The sequence below is a fragment of the Macrobrachium nipponense genome, chromosome 17 (assembly GCF_015104395.2).
Source record: "Macrobrachium nipponense isolate FS-2020 chromosome 17, ASM1510439v2, whole genome shotgun sequence".
NCBI classification, from domain to species: Eukaryota; Metazoa; Arthropoda; class Malacostraca; order Decapoda; family Palaemonidae; genus Macrobrachium; species Macrobrachium nipponense.
In genome coordinates this window covers 24,922,141-24,942,140 of record NC_087210.1, presented here as the reverse complement: position 1 = coordinate 24,942,140, position 20,000 = coordinate 24,922,141, and the positions used below count along the sequence as shown (strand labels likewise).

Below are 20,000 nucleotides of genomic sequence, written 5' to 3'. Positions count from 1 at the left end.
AAGAATATAATCATCGATCATCTACATGTTACTTCAAATGTTTTAGAGGAGAAAAAATACTCTTTCATCGAAAGAAGCCAAATAAATTACAGTATATAATGATCACAAAGCATTATACCGTTCATGAATGTAAATAAAAAAGGAGCAGGTATGTCGTCATAATAAAATTCTCATAAAAAATTGACTGACCTCCAAATGTTTACCTGGAGATTACTTAATTAAAGTTTACACTACCAGCATTATCACAGATATTAAAATGAAACAAAAAAAATCAAATCAAAATATACCTGCTCAACTCTCATGAGAAAACTCTTAATGTCGAAACCTAACTTATGTATCAAGACTTAATTGCGGGAGTGGTGTGCGTTTCAAATCTATTTTGGTAACGGCCATAGGGTTAAAAAAAAAAAAAAAAGTTTTCGGTTCAAAGTACGGACATTCTTTCCCCCTTTATCCGGTATGAAAACATGTCATCTCTGCCAAACGGACGATGTTATGCGTCTTGCGCAATGATTTGGCCCTTGATTTGGCCCTTACATCGGGTATCTGAAGGGACGCTGACCCTGCCTCATTTTCAGTTAACGCCAAACACTGTTTGACATCATATTTGTCATATTGAAGGTTCATGATAGTCCTGATAGTCGGAGATATAGCCCAAGCAATTAATAATAATAATAACTGAACGGATGCACCTTCAGGTAAATTGTGCATCTCTATATAAAGACCTCTGACATAAACCTATCAAGTGACGTTAGGTCTGGCTTCTTCATAAGCTCATAATCCAATTCCAGTTCTCGACCTTTCCCGGTATGGGGTATGATAATCCAGTCGGAATAATATATATTATATATATATATATATATATATATATATATATATATATATATATATATATATATATATATATATATTATATATATATACTATACACTATAAATGTAGTATTTAAATAATAATACATGTACTATATATATATATATATATATATATATATATATATATATATATATATATATATATATATATATATGAGACAGAGAGAGACAGAGAGACGACACCAAGATGCTACAAGATTACAGAGGGTAAGGATGACGCCATTTGCATTCATAGTGCTTTCGGGAGACGCAGCGCACAGCAATGGAACTCTGTTTATCAAATTCGCCTCTATTCTTTTTTCGAGAGGCGGGTTATGATCCTCGTGGAGGAAAGTGGCGACGTCTGGAAAGACCTTAAGAGCCTCAGACGCTTCTTTATTTAACGACATCTGGCTGCGTGTCTTTCTTTTAAATATACGTACTTAGATGCGTCGTAATATTAAAAAAAAAAAGAATGGTTATGTGCATACAGCTCTAATCTTAGGCAATACACAGAATCTCATGTATGCTATTTCCCGTAAGAGCGTATTCCATTTTCCCGTTTTATTCTTGTGTCATTTTGGTTATTTACATTCTTTCTGATATTCCTTCACCTCAACAATACTTCTTTTCTCTCTGTAATAATTTTTCATGTTCAGCTTGCTTCACCATATTTAGCGAACACTAGTTTACAATGCATACACCACTAGCACACAATTATTCAAAGCCCAAGCTCTCTCTCTCTCTCTCTCTCTCTCTCTCTCTCTCTTTGCTGCGATAATAACAGATTACATCTTGAAGTAACAGACTTCATCTACGTTGAAACGTATGTTAAGCATGAACAATAAATAAATTTACACATAACAGTTTCATTAAAACCATCCCTATTAGGAAGGATAACCCTAGAGATGAAATCCTACGAATATAAAAGAATTTTGTCTTCAGTACCCGAGCATTTGGACATCCAAGTTTCCCAAAAAAAACTTTGTTAAAAAATATTGCAAAAATAAGAGTCCAATTCAGTAAAACTCGTGGGCTTCCTCAAGAATTTGATTGTCTGTTGAAATGCATTCAGCATTGGCCTAAGCGCAATAGAATTTATTTAGTTTTTGTTGTGATGGAGAAATAAAGCTGACCAAAAGCCATTATCAACCACCATAAATTTGATCTTTTCCAGGACTAAGAAACCTTTGTAGACGCCAAGATCTAGTTAAAGATCTTGACAAAAGTTTACAACCACCGACGACGGAGTTACGGAGATAAGCAAGAAAGAACAGGGCAAATATAGGGACAAGTAATCTGTCTCAAACCAAACATTTCTGATTTCGCATGTTAGGATCAACGCTACCCAAGACATTTTTGCACCAGGGATTTCATACCAAGAAATGTAATATCAGGTGAACCAATAATTACAAAATCATGCCTCTACCCGCAACCACTTAAAGAGTAAAAAGTATTCAATCAACAGGCTGACAATAAAAACTTTTAATAATATATCAATAAAGCATAATGTAACACTTACCACCCTTGGCGCAGCGAAGAATTTGATGTCGAAGCGTCATCTTGGGAAACTGTCCCAAGACGACAAAAACTCTTTATGAAGCACTAATACAACGCCCACCTGCAATAATAAAAACATGTGAATAATCAAAATTGAAAACGATCTTTCACCCGTTCTGGTTGTTCGGGGAGTATAATATAACTCATGAAGTGAATCATATTAATCTTCATTGTTAACATTCTTCATAAAACAGAAGTAAATTTATAATGTAGGTCCATGAATATCTTTAAACTAGTTAGAAGTCACTGGCTATCGATGAATCGTGCCTGTAGAATCAATATATATTTTACATATCGCACTAAACAATTACAGTCAGACAACATCTTATATCACAACTGTTTATATTATATCAGTTAATATACCTATCCATAAAAAAACCAATATTCAGATCTCCAAAGCCAACAGCTAGGAATTGCTAATGGTTCCGAACAAAGGGGAAGCTATCAGTGCACATCGGATATAGAGGTTCCTTATTTATCCGCAATGTCACTTGATGCAGGAAAAACATATTTAGTCAGAAAACAAATTTCATACAGAATTCTTTTTCACAATTATGTTTTATTCAACAACAGCTTTCCAGCGGAGATCATTCACACTAAATAAATACGTCGTTCTACAATCTCTTAATTACATAAATGAATAGCAAAATTCGAGTATACAAAAAACCATCGACGAACGTTAAAACAGCTATTATTTACATACTATTAAAACTGCAACAATACAACCTACTTCTTTTTAAAATATTGATAATAAATGTCATTATTACTAATGATTGAAAAAGAAACCCACAAATTCAATTTGTAACTTGTTTACTTCTAAGTATTTACATTTCATTTAGTTTTACTCCACACTCGAGTACTTTCAGGCCCTTCTGTGTGGCCCATTCTCAAGAGATGTTGGGATGTTAGCCTGGGTCAAGGCCCAGCAGTCTTCTGGAACTTCTTCTCGTTGTGCTGTCATTTATGCGATGGCTGTTCTGGTTTTCTTGAGAGTTGCCAATCCCCTCTTGTCGCTCTGATATCCTGAGCTGATGGTCAATGGGATTCACCCTTGTGGTAAGGGTGTGGTCACCGTAAGTCTGTTGGGCAGGAAACCTAATCTCCAGGTCAGCAGGGTCAATCTTAGCTTCTTTTAATATCAAAGCTCGGCTTATGGGATCTTCTGAGGTAAAACCTTTGTTTCCTTCAATTACTTTGATCTCTCTGATAAGCGCACCTTCTACTACCCTCCTGTGACTAATTTTGTTGCTTTTGTATATAAGCCTACTGTTTTTGAAATCCATCCTATGGTCATTTTCCCAACAATGTCTAGCTATAGCACTCCCCTGAGAGTTAAGCTGTACTGCCCTTCTATGTTCTTGGACTCTAGTCCTTATTCCCCTACCTGATTCCCCCACATATCTGTCTCCACAATTATTGCAATTGATTATGTATACCCCCGCTACATCATCTGTATTACTGTCTTCTCCTTCCAATTTATTTTTACATACTTTGTTTTTTAAGGTATTATCAAAGGTATATACAAATTTATATTGACTTTCTTTCATTTTTGAAGTGATTTGTTTCATTTTAGGCATAAAAGGGAGGGCAACTATTTTCTTGTTTTCTTTATTCCATGTACTCTCTACATTCGCTGCCCTCTACGCCCTATTGTTTCTAGTAGGAAATCTCCTAACAAAAACTTAGCAGTGTGGTTAGCTGGAGAACTAGGAATATACTTAGGTATATTTTCAGAATCCCATATTAAACATTCAGTAGATTTCATAGACAAAGTTAAGAAAAAGAATGTAAAGGGACACATGGTTAGTTTTGATGTAGTAGCATTATTCACCAATGTCCCCTTAGATAAAGTATTAGAATTCCTACAGACTAAACATAATGAGGGTATTTTCAATCCAAACATCGAAATAGGCGTCTTCCTTGAGTTGATCAAATTGTGTGTCAGTGATACTTATTTCACGTTTGAGGGACATGTTTACAAACAGAAATATGGAGTAGCTATGGGGTCCTCATTATCACCTATACTCGCTAACATCTATATGGAATATTTCGAAACTAATCTAGTTCCTAATGTGAATGTCCCTGACTTAAAACTGCAAGGATGGTGGAGATACGTGGATGATATTTTTGCTATTCTGCAAGGGGATGGAAATAAAATAGAAACTTTTCTAGATGAGCTCAATAAGTTTGATAACAATATCCAGTTCACTTTAGAGAAAAGTAACAATAATAAACTGCCCTTTTTAGACATACTCATAGAAAGAAAAGAAACAGGATATGAATTCAGCACATATAGAAAAGCCCACACATACAAACTCATATATTCATTTCTTCTCTTTTCATAGTCATGATATAAAAATAGGGGTTCTAACAGGTTTATTTCTTAGGGCAATGAGAACGTGTGACCCTTGCAAGATAGAGCAAGAAATAAATACATCGATAAAGCTTCGATGCATTAGCATACCCGGAATGGTTCAGAAAAAGGGCACTCACCAAAGCTAGAAAAATATTTTACAGAGCGAATGTAGAGAGTACATTGAATAAAGAAAACAAGAAAATAGTTGCCCTCCCTTTTATGCCTAAAATGAAACAAATCACTTCAAAAATGAAAGAAAGTCAATATAAATTTGTATATACCTTTGATAATACCTTAAAAAGAGAAGACAGTAATACAGATGATGTAGCGGGGGTATACATAATCAATTGCAATAATTGTGGAGACAGATATGTGGGGGAATCAGGTAGGGGAATAAGGACTAGAGTCCAAGAACATAGAAGGGTAGTACAGCTTAACTCTCAGGGGAGTGCTATAGCTAGACATTGTTGGGAAAATGACCATAGGATGGATTTCAAAAACAGTAGGCTTATATACAAAAGCAACAAAATTAGTCACAGGAGGGTAGTAGAAGGTGCGCTTATCAGAGAGATCAAAGTAATTGAAGGAAACAAAGGTTTTACCTCAGAAGATCCCATAAGCCGAGCTTTGATATTAAAAGAAGCTAAGATTGACCCTGCTGACCTGGAGATTAGGTTTCCTGCCCAACAGACTTACGGTGACCACACCCTTACCACAAGGGTGAATCCCATTGACCATCAGCTCAGGATATCAGAGCGACAAGAGGGGATTGGCAACTCTCAAGAAAACCAGAACAGCCATCGCATAAATGACAGCACAACGAGAAGAAGTTCCAGAAGACTGCTGGGCCTTGACCCAGGCTAACATCCCAACATCTCTTGAGAATGGGCCACAGAAGGGCCTGAAAGTACTCGAGTGTGGAGTAAAACTAAATGTAAATACTTAGAAGTAAACAAGTTACAAATTGAATTTGTGGGTTTCTTTTTCAATCTTCAGAAGAAAACTGAAAGAAGTTTTTGTTTGGTTCATTATTACTAATATTAAAAGGATGATAATAAATATCATTATTAAGTAAAAAAATTGAAAATTATACAGAAACTCACAAAAGACAGCGAAATATAACGTTTCATATGACCAAACTTCACGCACTTCTTACCTGCAAGACTTTATCAAATCATCCCATCTGTGAGACCTGAAATTTCCACTCTATTTACTCGGGAAACAAGTCGCAAAAAACACCTTCCCTGATAGTTGCTGTCTTTGGTAATATAAGTTCCACACACACACACACACACCAGAATCAGAATACTGGAACATTATACAAAAACGAGCAAAACTTGAGTAAACGAAACGATTAATAAAAAAAACCGACATAAAAGGTAAAAGGGGCGAGCAGCAGCAGTGCTTGCAACAAAGAATTTCAAACGTACGAAAGTAAAAGAACTCCAGTTATGCGCAAAATGCAACAGAGACTCTTGATGAACAGCGACTGCACGGTGATGATAGTCAAATAATGATAAGGACTATTCTTTCTAGAAACCTGTAGCATTCTCTCTGTCTGTCTGTCTCTTGTGATGTAACGGCCAAATTGAACAGCATAAGGGGGAAAGTCCAATTCACGGTCCCAACTACTCGCTAACTACCAGTTCCCCAACTTGTAATGGACTATATGAACAGGTGGGAATATCAAACGATCACAAAAACACACACAGAGAGAGAGAGAGAGAGAGAGAGAGAGAGAGAGAGAGAGAGAGAGAGTTTGAAATAAATATCGTTTCAACAGTTTTGTCCCCAAGTTGAAACAGGTATCATTTAGCTGTTAACTGCAGAAGTTAATCGCTTTACATAAAAACAAAACCTATTTGAAACCTATTTATTGACCCTGTAAGTTTTCGCTGTCAGTAGATAAATATATACCAAAACAAAGTTCGAATTTACCATTTTTGTAGGGTTTTTCAGCAGTAGCTTCCAAACAGCATTCCGGAATGGAACAGATAATAATCGATGTAGCAAAGTTAATGAAAACTGACATGTTCTTGACACAATGCAAACGGGTGGCTTAGAATCTGTTACGTTTGGAATATTCAGCGAGTCTTCGAGAAAATATTTACAGTCAGATATTTAATTCTTGCTATTCAAAATAACACTTCTTACACGCTGTCCCCTTCACAATTACTTAATACAAATATCGGGAACACCTTATTGGAAAAACTGACACTACCTGTAAAATATTAAATTCTAAACGGTTCGCATAAGTCTCTTTAAGAGCTGTTAGCACAAGAGGAACGTTGAGTCGGGTCATACTTTTTATGATGTGGTGATAGCATGACTTATAGAATCCATGACTGGATGAGGAAACAGTCCTATAAGAATCTGTTAGAAGTGAAGAGAAATGTTTCGTAATTTAATAGAAAAAGTAATGTCAAGGACTATATCAGGGACTACGTATATCAAATACTGAAACAGCCATTAATTATATATTAGAAAATCCAGGGTAAGGTTTTTCAAAGTAATAAAGCAAATAATGGAAGGATTGATGTGTGAAGATAAGTGGCGAACTTGCTAATGATTATAGTGCATGGATCAAATACAGTTACGGAAAATGCTTAGAGTATAATTATAATTATGTAAATGGTTTACCTGAAGCTAAGAAAAACTTACAATACAAACGATAAGAGGTACGGTATATAAAAAGGACTTTGCCCAGGAAAAATTCTTCTTACACATCAAATGAGAATAACAAAGGATGTCTTGGATGATGTAAATATAAAAGTGATTGATTTGGTGTGCAAGTGGCTTTCAGAGACATGTCTGATTGATAATTCTAGGAATGGATTAACAAGCAATGCAAAATAAGAGGCAAATATAAGAATAACGTAGCCATGAGGAAATGGATTGAGGATGGAATGTGATAGTGTTAATCAGTGAAGGATTGGTAAAATAGTTTGAAATTGTTTGTAAGAGGAGTAAATTGAAAATCAAATTTCCAAGAGTTAGGGATGACGATAACAGAAAGACATGATGACGATGAAATTTATGCTCAATTGGGTAATGTAGGGACGGATGTTTATTGACGAAAGTACTTGTATGTGTAAAAACTGTTGATAAAAGCGTGATGTAAGTTACATAATGACTAAAAGAAGGATCGATTTTATTTTCATGAAATAAGTAGAAATTAATTCTACAAAGGGCAATGTACTTCTCTCTAACACCATCTTCCTACTAATTACATTACAATGTCAAGTTAGGCTTAGAAAAATTATGAACGCAATAAATATCTCCCTAGAAATTTAAAACTATTATATAGCTGCCTAGTGTGAATATATATATATATATATATATATATATATATATATATATATATATATATATATATATACATATCCACTATGTAATATATACACATATAAACATAAATATATACATAAGTTTTATGAAAGTTGTATATTCATCCTTATATCTCAAAACCTCGACGGCCATTTCAAACCTGAAATGAATAAATTACGATGACATGGAAAGTTTAATACTTTGTAAAGAATAGCATCACTTTGCAATTATTAAGAGGGTGGAAAGCAAGATGGAAGAAAGAGGATATGAAAGGATGTATACAGTAACAGGAACTAAAGGGGTTGTAGCTAGGGGCCGAAGGCACGCTGAAAAGAACCTCAAGTAATGCCTATTCCGGTGCGGGGCCGGTGTAAAAGACACACAACCACTGAATGACATAGACAACCGATGCATTCCTGAAACAATTTTACAGATGACTTTCTTACAACGGCGAATCTCTTCAATAGTTCCAGATATTCCAATATCGGGTTTGTGAACAAGTATAGGTACCAGCTTTACGATGGCTTTCGCATTTTGGAGAAAACTCAGTCCCTCTTATGTAACTCGAACCTTATGGGCGAAAAATAATTTTTTGGAAGAGGTTTTATTGAGGTAAATGTAAAGGTTCACTTAAAAAAAGAAGAAAAATACCAGAGACTTTATTTTTAGAAAGGAGTGATTAAAATAATTTAGTATGTTTTATTGGCATTACTGCTAACTTTATCAAACAGAAATAATACAGTGGTGACGTATTCATCAATAATTACAAAATGCAATTACATATGCAAAATCCAACGACACATATAAACGCTTATTCTTAGATTCAAGAAGAAAGTTGCATAAATTCTAATCGTATAAAAATTTCCTTTGACGCAAGAAATAATTTTTTATATATATTCAAAATAAACTACTTTCCTGACATAATTTTTACCTCCAAACACAAAGAAAGATAACCAAAAGAAGCCAAACAAAGAAGTGCCTAAAGAAAATGCAACGAGAATGATATCCATAAAACCTACCCTGGAAAAGGCGTGTTTCAACTTTAAAATACTAAAGATGGAAGAACGCATAAAAAATGCAACAAAGTGTTTGAGGCCTGAATTTGTTGGATTATCACCCCGAATTCATGGTAAAAGTATATATACATAAATATATTGTCAGCTTTGGTCGTTATTTTCTATTAAAATATTATTTTTTTTTTTTTCTAACTATCGCCCCTGGGTTGTTTGGCTGTTCCTCCTACTTTCAGCTTGTTTTTCTCGGGATTGGCGAGGGAACGAATGTCTTGCTGAAAAGAGCAGCGGCAGTCAGGTTTTGGAAAGCAGAGCGACTGGTTCTCGACAACACCTAGTCGAGGACTACAGCAACAATAGTTTTAAGAGGCCAACCTTGAGGGCGATGGCAGCAGTTTCTTGAGGATCGCCTTGTTGTGGGTGATGGCAGCAGTAGCAGTTTCCTGAGGATCACCTTTTTGTGGGTGATGGCAGCAGCAGCAGTTTCCTGAGGATCACCTTCTTGTGGGTGATGGCAGCAGTAGCAGTTTCCTGAGGATCACCTTCTTGTAGGTGATGGCAGCAGTAGGAGTTTCCTGAGGATCCCCTTGTTGTTGGGGATGGCAGCAGCAGCAGTAGTTGCCTTAGGATCCCCTTCTTGTGGGTGATGGCAGCAGTAGCAGTTTCCTGAAGATCACCCTTTTGTGGGTGATGGCAGCAGCAGCAGCAGTTTCCTGAGGATCGCCTTCTTGTGGGTGACGGCAGCGACAGCAGTCTCCTGAATATCGCGCGGTTTTTTGTTTACGTGCCGGTGCCAGTAATTAAATAAAATAATAAGACAAATCATTAACACGGTTACTCTGACGCAGCTCGAATTGAAAAAAAATTCTCGGAAGCTTGTAAAAATATGACCAAAGCTTTAAGATATTCTGGGGAAAATATTTCTGAGAATATGCATCATGGAAAAAAAACTAAAATTGAAATGAATGAATGACAGTAACAAAAAAGGCAAGTCTTCCTAAAGGATGAAACTTCAAAATGTGTATTCAAAGCAGCATCTTTATCTGAATACAATGTCGCCTAAATATAATGAAGAAAAAAAAAAAAGTTCAAATAACCAAAAAGAGAGAAATAACTCATTTACACCAGTGGAAATAATCACTCTTGGGTACTTGGGTCCACATACCAGGCATTCATCGGCCCGAAAGAAAGGAATGTTTTTGTTTACATGATTAAATATTGCATCTACGAGGGCACGCTGAAAATCAGGACATCAAAGAAGGCAGAGTGACGGAAGGAGCACCACTCCGTCACAGAACCGTGGCGACTTCACTTAAAACTACAGGGAAAACTACAGGGAACAAATTTCCTTCGGTGATATATGTTGGCTTTCGTCTCCCCCTACCACCAACTCCCCTCCGTTCCCTCATCACCCGCCCCCTCCCCCCGCAATCCCCCGGCCCAGTGCCATGGAAGCTTAACACGGGGCTTGGCTCTTGGGCTAACTGGCTTTAATGGTCTCAATTGATGAAGTTTACGAGCGTCAGTTAACTCCCGCCGTATCGTTTGTTACGCAGAGGCCGGTGTAGTTTGTTACGCAAGTCGAGGTCGTTCACGTCAGGGTTTTTGCCCCTGGGAAATAATTTAGGATAAAAAGAGCGAAGCTTTTACCTTTGGGTGAAACTTTATTGCCATTATTTCATCAAATATTGTTTCTACTGTATACTGCTTCGTTATTTACTATAAATCCACACAGGTTTTTTTATATATATATTTCGATTTTAAGGTCAATTCATTATTAGGAGAATATTTTGCTAGTATAACGGTATTGCATTTCATTTTGAAAAGTTACGCGACTGATCTGTAGATTCAAAGGATGCATACGCCTTAAAAGCTGTCCTTCGATAGGACTAACTACGTCAAGCTGGAATATATTTCTTCACCTATCACAAATAATCAGAACAATATTTAACATCTTCCTCTAGTAAGTTACTTAACCTTGCACAATCTTTTGGCTTAACTTTTACACATAACATTTATTTCAACTTCATCCTTTATCGGGTAAAAAATCTTTTCATGGATGAAAATCATTTCTAATATTCCCCACCTTTACTATATAGCATTGTAACTAATATAATTTCTAATGTTCCCCCACCTTTACTATATAGCATTGTAACTAATATAATTTCTAATGTTCCCCCACCTTTACTATATAGCATTGTAACTAATATAAATTCTAATGTTCCCCTGCCTTTACTATATAGCATTGTAACTAATATAAATTCTAATGTTCCCCCACCTTTACTATATAGCATTGTAACTAATATAATTTCTAATGTTCCCCCACCTTTACTATATAGCATTGTAACTAATATAATTTCTAATGTTCCCCCACCTTTACTATATAGCATTGTAACTAATATAAATTCTAATGTTCCCCCACCTTTACTATATAGCATTGTAACTAATATAATTTCTAATGTTCCCCCACCTTTACTATATAGCATAGTAACTAATAAAGAATATTGCCAAGCAGATATTCCAGTGTTGTTAGACTACATTTTCAATTTCAGATTATCTTCATCGTTGCCTATCATCACTCACCTCACAATTATCCAGAGTACAACTGCATCGTGACCTTTCCGTGCTACATTTACAATAATTCTGATAGGTTCACACATTTCGTTTGTGATCAAAACTGAAAACAAAGTTAATTATCAGTATTTGGTGATCGATGCCAGGTTATCCATAACATGATACGCTCTTAGAAATGTCAATTTACCTGCAGGTTTCCAACTTCAATTTCATAAGAACAAGGAAAACTTATCTGTCTATGAGTAAACAATCACCATCCAGTTCCAGTGATAATAATTTCAAGACACGTGTTTTGATAGCGTCTCACAATGATAATACTAACAAACAAAAGAACGTTACAGTTTCACTGGCGTCATCTCATTCTTAAAAATGGCATGATAGTATTTCACAATCTTAAATTCTTGGCATTTAGCGGCAACTCGTCAATGAACAAGCCTTATATTAAAACGCCTCAATGCATTCCCCGCTTTGCCAACGTGGAATCAGAGGAATTTCTTTCTGGCGATCAGAAATTCATTTCTCAGTATAATGTGGTTCGAATCCCACAGTAAGCTGTAGCTAAGTAACCAATTGGTTCCTAACCACGTAAAAATATCCAATACCTCGGGCCAGCTGTTAATCAGCTCAGTGGTCTGGTTAAACTAAGGTAGACTTGACTTTTTCCCCAAACTTCAAGATGGATGAATCGACAATAATTCTAAACCGGACAATTTGATTAGTCCAATTCCGTGACAAAGGCTGATCTAACATCCTTCTTATCGGAATTGGTCAGTTAAGTGTGCCGTCGCTTTTACGACACTATTTCAGATAAGATTTCGGACTTTATAACTGGCAGCATTTTACAACTCAATTCAAATGGTTTCTGCGAATACTCAGCGTACCATTAGGGTAATTCTTCAGTCTCTGGCGAATTACTTAATGGCCGTCGCATCCAGAATCTATCTTTCGAGGGCCGATTCCCTAATGAAGCCTCTGACTCCGTCGTCTAAATTATGAAGCGAAATTAAATTAGTTAATTATGAATCAAGGCCCAAATGAACTCATTATACGGTGGTTTAATTCATGAAAATGTTGTGCCTGCCTCTCTCTCTCTCTCTCTCTCTCTCATATACACACATACATACATATATACATATACTTACATTCATACATACACATTCATATATGATATACATTATATATATATATATATATATATATATATATATATATATATATATATATATATACAAACATTATATAAACTCGGGCCAATTAAAATTATATGATATATATATATATATATATATATATAATAATATATTATACTATAATTATATACAAAACATTATATAAACGCATTTAATTTTTATATAATATTATATGTATATATTTCACAACCATTAAGCAACAAATGTCGACTATAGTAGATTCATGTCAACCGTGCATTTGATGTCTAGGCCTGTCCCTTACGACGCTCCTGATTGGCTGTTGATAAGCCAATCACAGGGTTGGAAACTCTCAGTCCCTCTAGAGAGTTCACATGGGTAGGATGTATGTTCCACCTCTCCTGAGGGATACTTTCGGAAGACGTATCCTCAGGAGGTGGAACATATGCCCTGCCTATGTGAACTCTTTCGAGACTGAGAGTTTCCAGCTTATCAACAGCCAATCAAGAGCGTCGTATGGGACGGGCCTAGACATCACGTGCAAGGTTGATGTGAATCTACTATAGTATCTAAGTCGCTTTACGTTTGAAATAATACAGAGGAATTATAATTGATAAGTGGTAGTCACCTGGTGGATTCAAACTACCGACATTGCGCAAATACTCAGACTTAGGGACCAGTTCGCTTACCACTGGACTTTCTAGAGAGGTACTAGTTGACTCCACTTCTACCGTACATATGCCCGTCGAATGCAAGTATTTGTACTTAGCGTCGGCTTCAACCCACCTACACCCTGACTTCCAATGGATATATTTGTAACACACAGGTATTTATGAATTTTTATCGCATGACCGTGATATCTTTTGTATTCACAAACACACACACACACGTGCATAAATATAAATAAATAATATATATATATATATATATATATATATATATATATATATATATATATATACACAACAAACTATATATTTTATATTATATATATATAAAAATATTATCATTTATATATATTTTATATATATATATATTTATATATATATATATATATATATATATTTATATATCTATATATATACACACAAACATTATAATATTATATATATATATATATATATATATATATAATATATATATACTACACAAATATATTATATATATATATATATATATATATATATATATATATTTAATTCTATTATATATATATATATATATATATATATATATTAAAGTTTGTGTATGTATGTACATTTATATATTTCAAGAGGCTAATGAATCCATCTATTTATTCATTACATTTTAAGCATGACTGCTTAACAAACTCATGAAATGTTCTCTTTTTACAATGATATATGAATATGAAAAAGCATACATGTGCATACAATTAGTAGCAACTGCATCACACAAAGGACAAAGATTACAGGTAAAACACTTAAATGGAGAAATATTTCTTCAGCATGATTGACAAGAAAGACATTCTCATTACCATGTGTTCATAGAATACCTAGAATGTACCTAGAATATATACGATATTTGACGGCTGGTAATTGCAAAAAGGGGATTCTGGAGCAGATATACAGTTTACCAGAGAAAATTCCTTAAACCTGAAAGAAAATTACTCTTTCTTCAAATATACACGATATTTGATTGCTGGAAATTGCCATAAAGGGATTCTAGGGCAAATATACCACTTTCTAAAATATTCCCTAAACCTGCAAGAAAATTACTTTTCAAATATACACGATATTTGACTGCTGGAAATTGCCAAAAAGGGATTCTGGACAAATATACAATTTACCAGAAAAATTCCCTAAACCTGAAAGAAAAGGACTCTTTCTTCAAATATACACGATATTTCCCTGCTGGAAATTGCCATAATGGGTTTCTGGAGCAAATATACAATTTACTAAAAAAAATCCCTAAACCAGTAAGAAAATTACTCTTTCTTCAAATATACACAGTATTTGATGATTGGTAATTGCTAAAAGGGATTCAAAAGCAAAACTCCCTTTACCCCAAAAATTTCTAAACCTGCAAGAAAATTACTTTCTTAACTGCGAAATTCGTTGAGCCAAGGGAAGTTTAAAGTGGATCTGCCAGTGTACACAAGAAAAGGATTTGAATGCCCCTGTAGTTATGCAAATTTTTTCATTATGGATAACATAATTTCCATTCTATGAGTGTGGGTAGACATAAACAACTAAACTCCCCGGCAAGAGTAATGATTTGCATAAACTGAGTAATAAAAATGAAAGAACTTTCGTAAGATCCCAAGGTTTCATACACCATGCCTTTACATGGGAGAGTGAGAAGTCCATAGGAGCTTATTGTCAATGACTTGAAATATATAGTTACAGCAATCATTCTTTAAATAAATCATGTTCAAATCCATGTTGTGGTGAACCCCTTGGTGTATGAAAGTCTCTGGATAATATAGATTTTGTTATACAGAATTCCCAGCATCTCATTTCTGACGAGTTCCCAATTTTAACAATGGCAAACTGAATTTGCCGGTATGTCCTTAGAGACATTAAAAGAGCAATGAAATATAAATGCTCACCAACAAGGTCGGTATATATCAGGCCTTCTAAAATACTCTTTGCAATGCCTTTGATCTGCTGTGCAAAGAGGAAATGTTTAGGATACTACTGCTTACCCAGTTTACCTCTGCCAAATTTGATGCTTCAAAGCTTTTAAAAATTGGCAACTATCTCCTTAATTCTCTTGTAGGTAATATATAGAAAGCCACTGAACTGGTGTTGCTTTGATGCAAAGACTGCACATATAAAAGATCCCATACTAAAATGCATGTGGTGGAATACATATTAATAAATCTACAACACACAGGGGAAATAGTGAGATCCTCCACATACCACATAAATTTCACAATACGTACCATCTCTGACTTAATTTTACATTAAAATGATGTTAATGTGACGAGTCGTTAGCTGAACGACAACCTGTCTTTTCTGGGTTTACCAAACGGTAACATGCAGAATAGGCATGTGCTCCCTAAACATTTTGCTAATGCTTAAGATGAATGTGATTAGGACCAGAAGCAAAATCTACATAATTTGCTAGTAAAGATTCAACTTCCTTAATGGAAGAATGTAAATATTTATGATTCTATCCCATGGGGTATAAAGTATACTGCATTTTTCTCTTCACCATGAAAACCACTTATATTAGAATAATTTTGAGATTTCCCTTGCAAAGAATTCCGCTTTGCACCAATATCTGCAACAGCGAGTCCTGGCATAAAAGTAGCTTTTAACTTGTGCCATGCATTCACAAATGAAGTTTTTTTGGGCCACTCCCTTTTCCTGGCTTTCCCTGTCATACATTGTAAATATAATTTTTTTAACGAGGAGGATGAACCTTGCCATAATATGAATAGAGGTACAGTAAAAGGAATAAAAAGTATTGCAGCTAGGGACTGAAGGGACGCTGCAAAGAACCTTTAATAATACCTACAGTGCATCCCGTGAGGAGCACTGCTCTCAGCGTGAATCAAGATAAACTGGCGTGGGGTGAAAAATCAGACGGGCATACCCTCGTGAAGCCAACCCCACCCCTTCCCCCATGCACAGAAAAAAAGTGTATGTTAAGGAAATCTAAATATAATCATATTTACTATGTATATATATATATATATATATATATATATATATATATATATATATATATATATATATCACACATACATATAATGCTGCCAATATCCCCGTCAGGCTGTTAAACGATTATTCCTTAAGGATAATTCGAATTTTATGCCATCACAGCATCAAGCACGACGTTAAGCAAGGGACACTTCTTTTAAGCGATCGGGTGCCCTCCTGCTTCTAAACTTAAACCTTAAACTATGCATTCATGCAATTTAAATCAACAATTTTTACAAGATTGGATTTTACCCTCCAAGTTGACGTAAGTACCCGGTGTCGATTTCACCACTGTTAATGCACGAATCCGCTAACAAACCTAAACTTGGCGCCGTAATGCATTTATTTTTTCTTTCTTACTCCTCTGTGGTAAAATGAGGCCAATGGACCGAAAAGCAATAATTTCTTTTCTTTTTTTAAATTTTTTTAAGTTAAGGAAAGAAAGCAATATCAACAAATGATACGAAATAAAAAAAACAATATTAGGCCGAATATCATTCAATGAGCGCTTTCACCTTCAAAAACTTTTGAAGTAGAATTTAAGAAGACATTAATGAAGAAAGGATATGCAAAACCAAGGTTTTTTTATTATTAAAAGTTAAATCTTTCAATATTATTCATCAAATGATTGCCGATGGAAAACAAGTCTTTAAGATTAGATTTCACTAATTGAGATGGTTTTTATCAACTTTCAATCAGTGGAAAGAGGGATCTGCGTATTAATTAGAAGACGAAAGCATATTTACGAAAAATTATGACTTGGAAAAAAGTTGTGATTAAAAGGGCCATTGTGAACTGAATTGCCAATTAGGATTTCAGCAATCGTCAGGCTCTCCTTAACATATTTTATGAGATGAATTCCATAATCACCGACATCCTTTCGTAATTTATTCGAATCATGCATACATGAGTTAGCTTCGATTTGTTAGCCGCGTTAATGACTCAGTATCTGAATTCTCCAAATACAAGAGTACTGCCGTCACAAAGAGAAAGCCTTATAGTCCAACGTAGAATTAAGGCACTATAGAATGTCCAAATTAAGGCCCAATATGCACGGTCCACCTGGAGATTATATATAATAATATATAGATATGATATATTATATCTTATAAATAGATAAAGATAGAGATAGATAAAAAATATATTAAAGAATAGATATATATATATATCTATATATATATAAATTATATATATATATTTATATATATAATATATATATATATATATATATATATATATTATATATATATATATATAAATATATATATATATATATATATATATAATATATATATATATATTATATATATATTTATATATATATATATTTATATATATATATATATATATATATATATATATATACTATATATATATATATATATATAAAATATATATATATATAAATATCAATAAATAAAAATAATATACATATTCAGAGACTGCTGTCTCCCTCACTACCTAAGAGGGAGACACAGTCTCTGAAATATAGTACTTTTTTCTCTATATTTTTGGTGTTTTTATGGGCTCCTTTATTAGATGGAATTCTGTTGTTACAGAAACATTTTTTACCAGTCATATATAAATATATATAAAAATATAAATAAATATATTAAAATGTATATAAAATATATATATATATATATATATATATATTTATATATATATATATATATATATATATATATATATATATATATATATATATATATATATATATATATATATTATATATATCATATATATATATTATATATATATATATATATATATATATATATATTATATATATAGTATATATATATATATATATTGAAAATATATATATATATATATATATATATATATATTATATATATATATATATATATATATATATATATATATATATATATATATATATATATATATATATATATATATATATATATATATATGGATAGATAGATAAATAATAGATAGATAGAAGGATAGATAGATACATATATAAAATATATTTGTGTGCATGCATGTATGTATTCATATTTACATGCGAGAACGCAAAGGAGAGGAAGACCTAGGAAAAGATAGATGCTACATTCAAGGAGACATAATAGAAAAACAATTAATACTATATAAAGCTGGAGAAGGCTCTAAAAAAAGATGCATATATGCATTAAGCTACAAATGTCCTTTAATATCCAATTCGCTCTACCCCGGAATTAATATATTTTCATGCATGTTAACCGAAGAGGAATTTTTTTAAATGATAATAATTTCGTCCTCTCGTGGATTCGAACCAGCGCACAGAGGAGAAATCAAGACAAGTTCATCTAAATAATATTTCCACTTGCAAAGCAAAGGATGTCCATATTTATATTCTTTATTGCACTGTCGTCGTTAGCAAATTGAGTTTGAAACAGAAAAGTAATTACCGGACTAACTCCCGATCTCGAAATGGTAAATATTTTCCTGAAAATGTGTTATGCACAAAAGCACCCAGGATTTTGAGTCAACAATTTTTACGCATATCGAGCAAATCAACCTGGTTTCATACCGTGTTTTGTACCAAAAGCGCAGCAAGATATTGGAACTTTCTGAGTCCTTGTTGATTCCTTATTTTCCAAAAAACTAAGTTTTATCTAATTTCATGTACATACTATATATCAATATGCTTTCATTAATTCTGATTTTTGGCAGCCTTGTGTTGTAAAGGGACCCAAAAAAAGTTAAGCATACTTATCTTAGTTTAACCAGACCACTGAGCTGATTAACAGCCCTCCTAGGGCTGGCCCGAAGGATTAGATATTTTTTTTATATGGCTAAGAACCAATTGGTCACCTAGCAACGGGACCTACAGCTTATTTTGGGATCCAAACCACAATATATCGAGAAATGAATTTCTATCACCAGAAATAAATTCCTCTGATTCCACGTTGGCCGAGTCGGGATTCGAACTTCGGACCACCGAATTGGCAGCCAGCGAGCGACTTTGTAGAGGGACCAAAATCCTGTTGTTTGGTGATGGTAGTAGTTTTAGAATAAATTAGTACTAAGGAAATTTTTGACTAACTATCATTACATATTTCCACTTGAAACCATCTGCCTGTTGTATTTGACTACTGCTCTTACTTGTTAATCTAGCCAAAACGACCATTATTTAATCCCCATTCATCATGCTGTTCAATAATCTTTACTGCATGCTTTTCAGAAATCTTTATTGCATCTACAAAGCAACTTACCTTCTTTTGCCCAAAAACCTTACGAAAATTACTTGCCCTCTAAAACGTAAGCTACACTTCAGAGAAACTACGAATGTTAATAAAAAGCAAAGTCAGCAGTACTCGGAAGCTACATACTCTGATGTTAGAACAGCAGATGAAGTGTTATTTTTAGTGAAATACTTAATGACCATAAAAAGAAATGTAAATATTTCTTTCACAAGAAAGGATACCTGTGTAACTAATGCCACCACTCATGACTCCTCAATGTATTTTACTTTACATCAGCCTTTATTAAAT

General features: G+C 33.8%; 1 protein-coding gene and 1 long non-coding RNA gene across 2 annotated transcripts in view; one reads left to right on the top strand and one right to left on the bottom strand.

Annotated features, from left to right (window-relative positions):
- The window catches only part of LOC135196139 (uncharacterized), a 164,786-nt gene that overhangs the window by 122,870 nt on the left and 21,916 nt on the right, over positions 1-20,000 (top strand). The gene's annotated exons all lie outside the window — the stretch shown is intronic.
- Positions 2,037-20,000, bottom strand: part of LOC135196140 (uncharacterized) — a 69,412-nt gene continuing 51,448 nt past the window's right edge. Inside the window, exon 3 of the long non-coding RNA XR_010310334.1 lies at positions 2,037-2,475. This is a non-coding gene — a long non-coding RNA (uncharacterized LOC135196140). The remainder of the gene's footprint in view (positions 2,476-20,000) is intronic.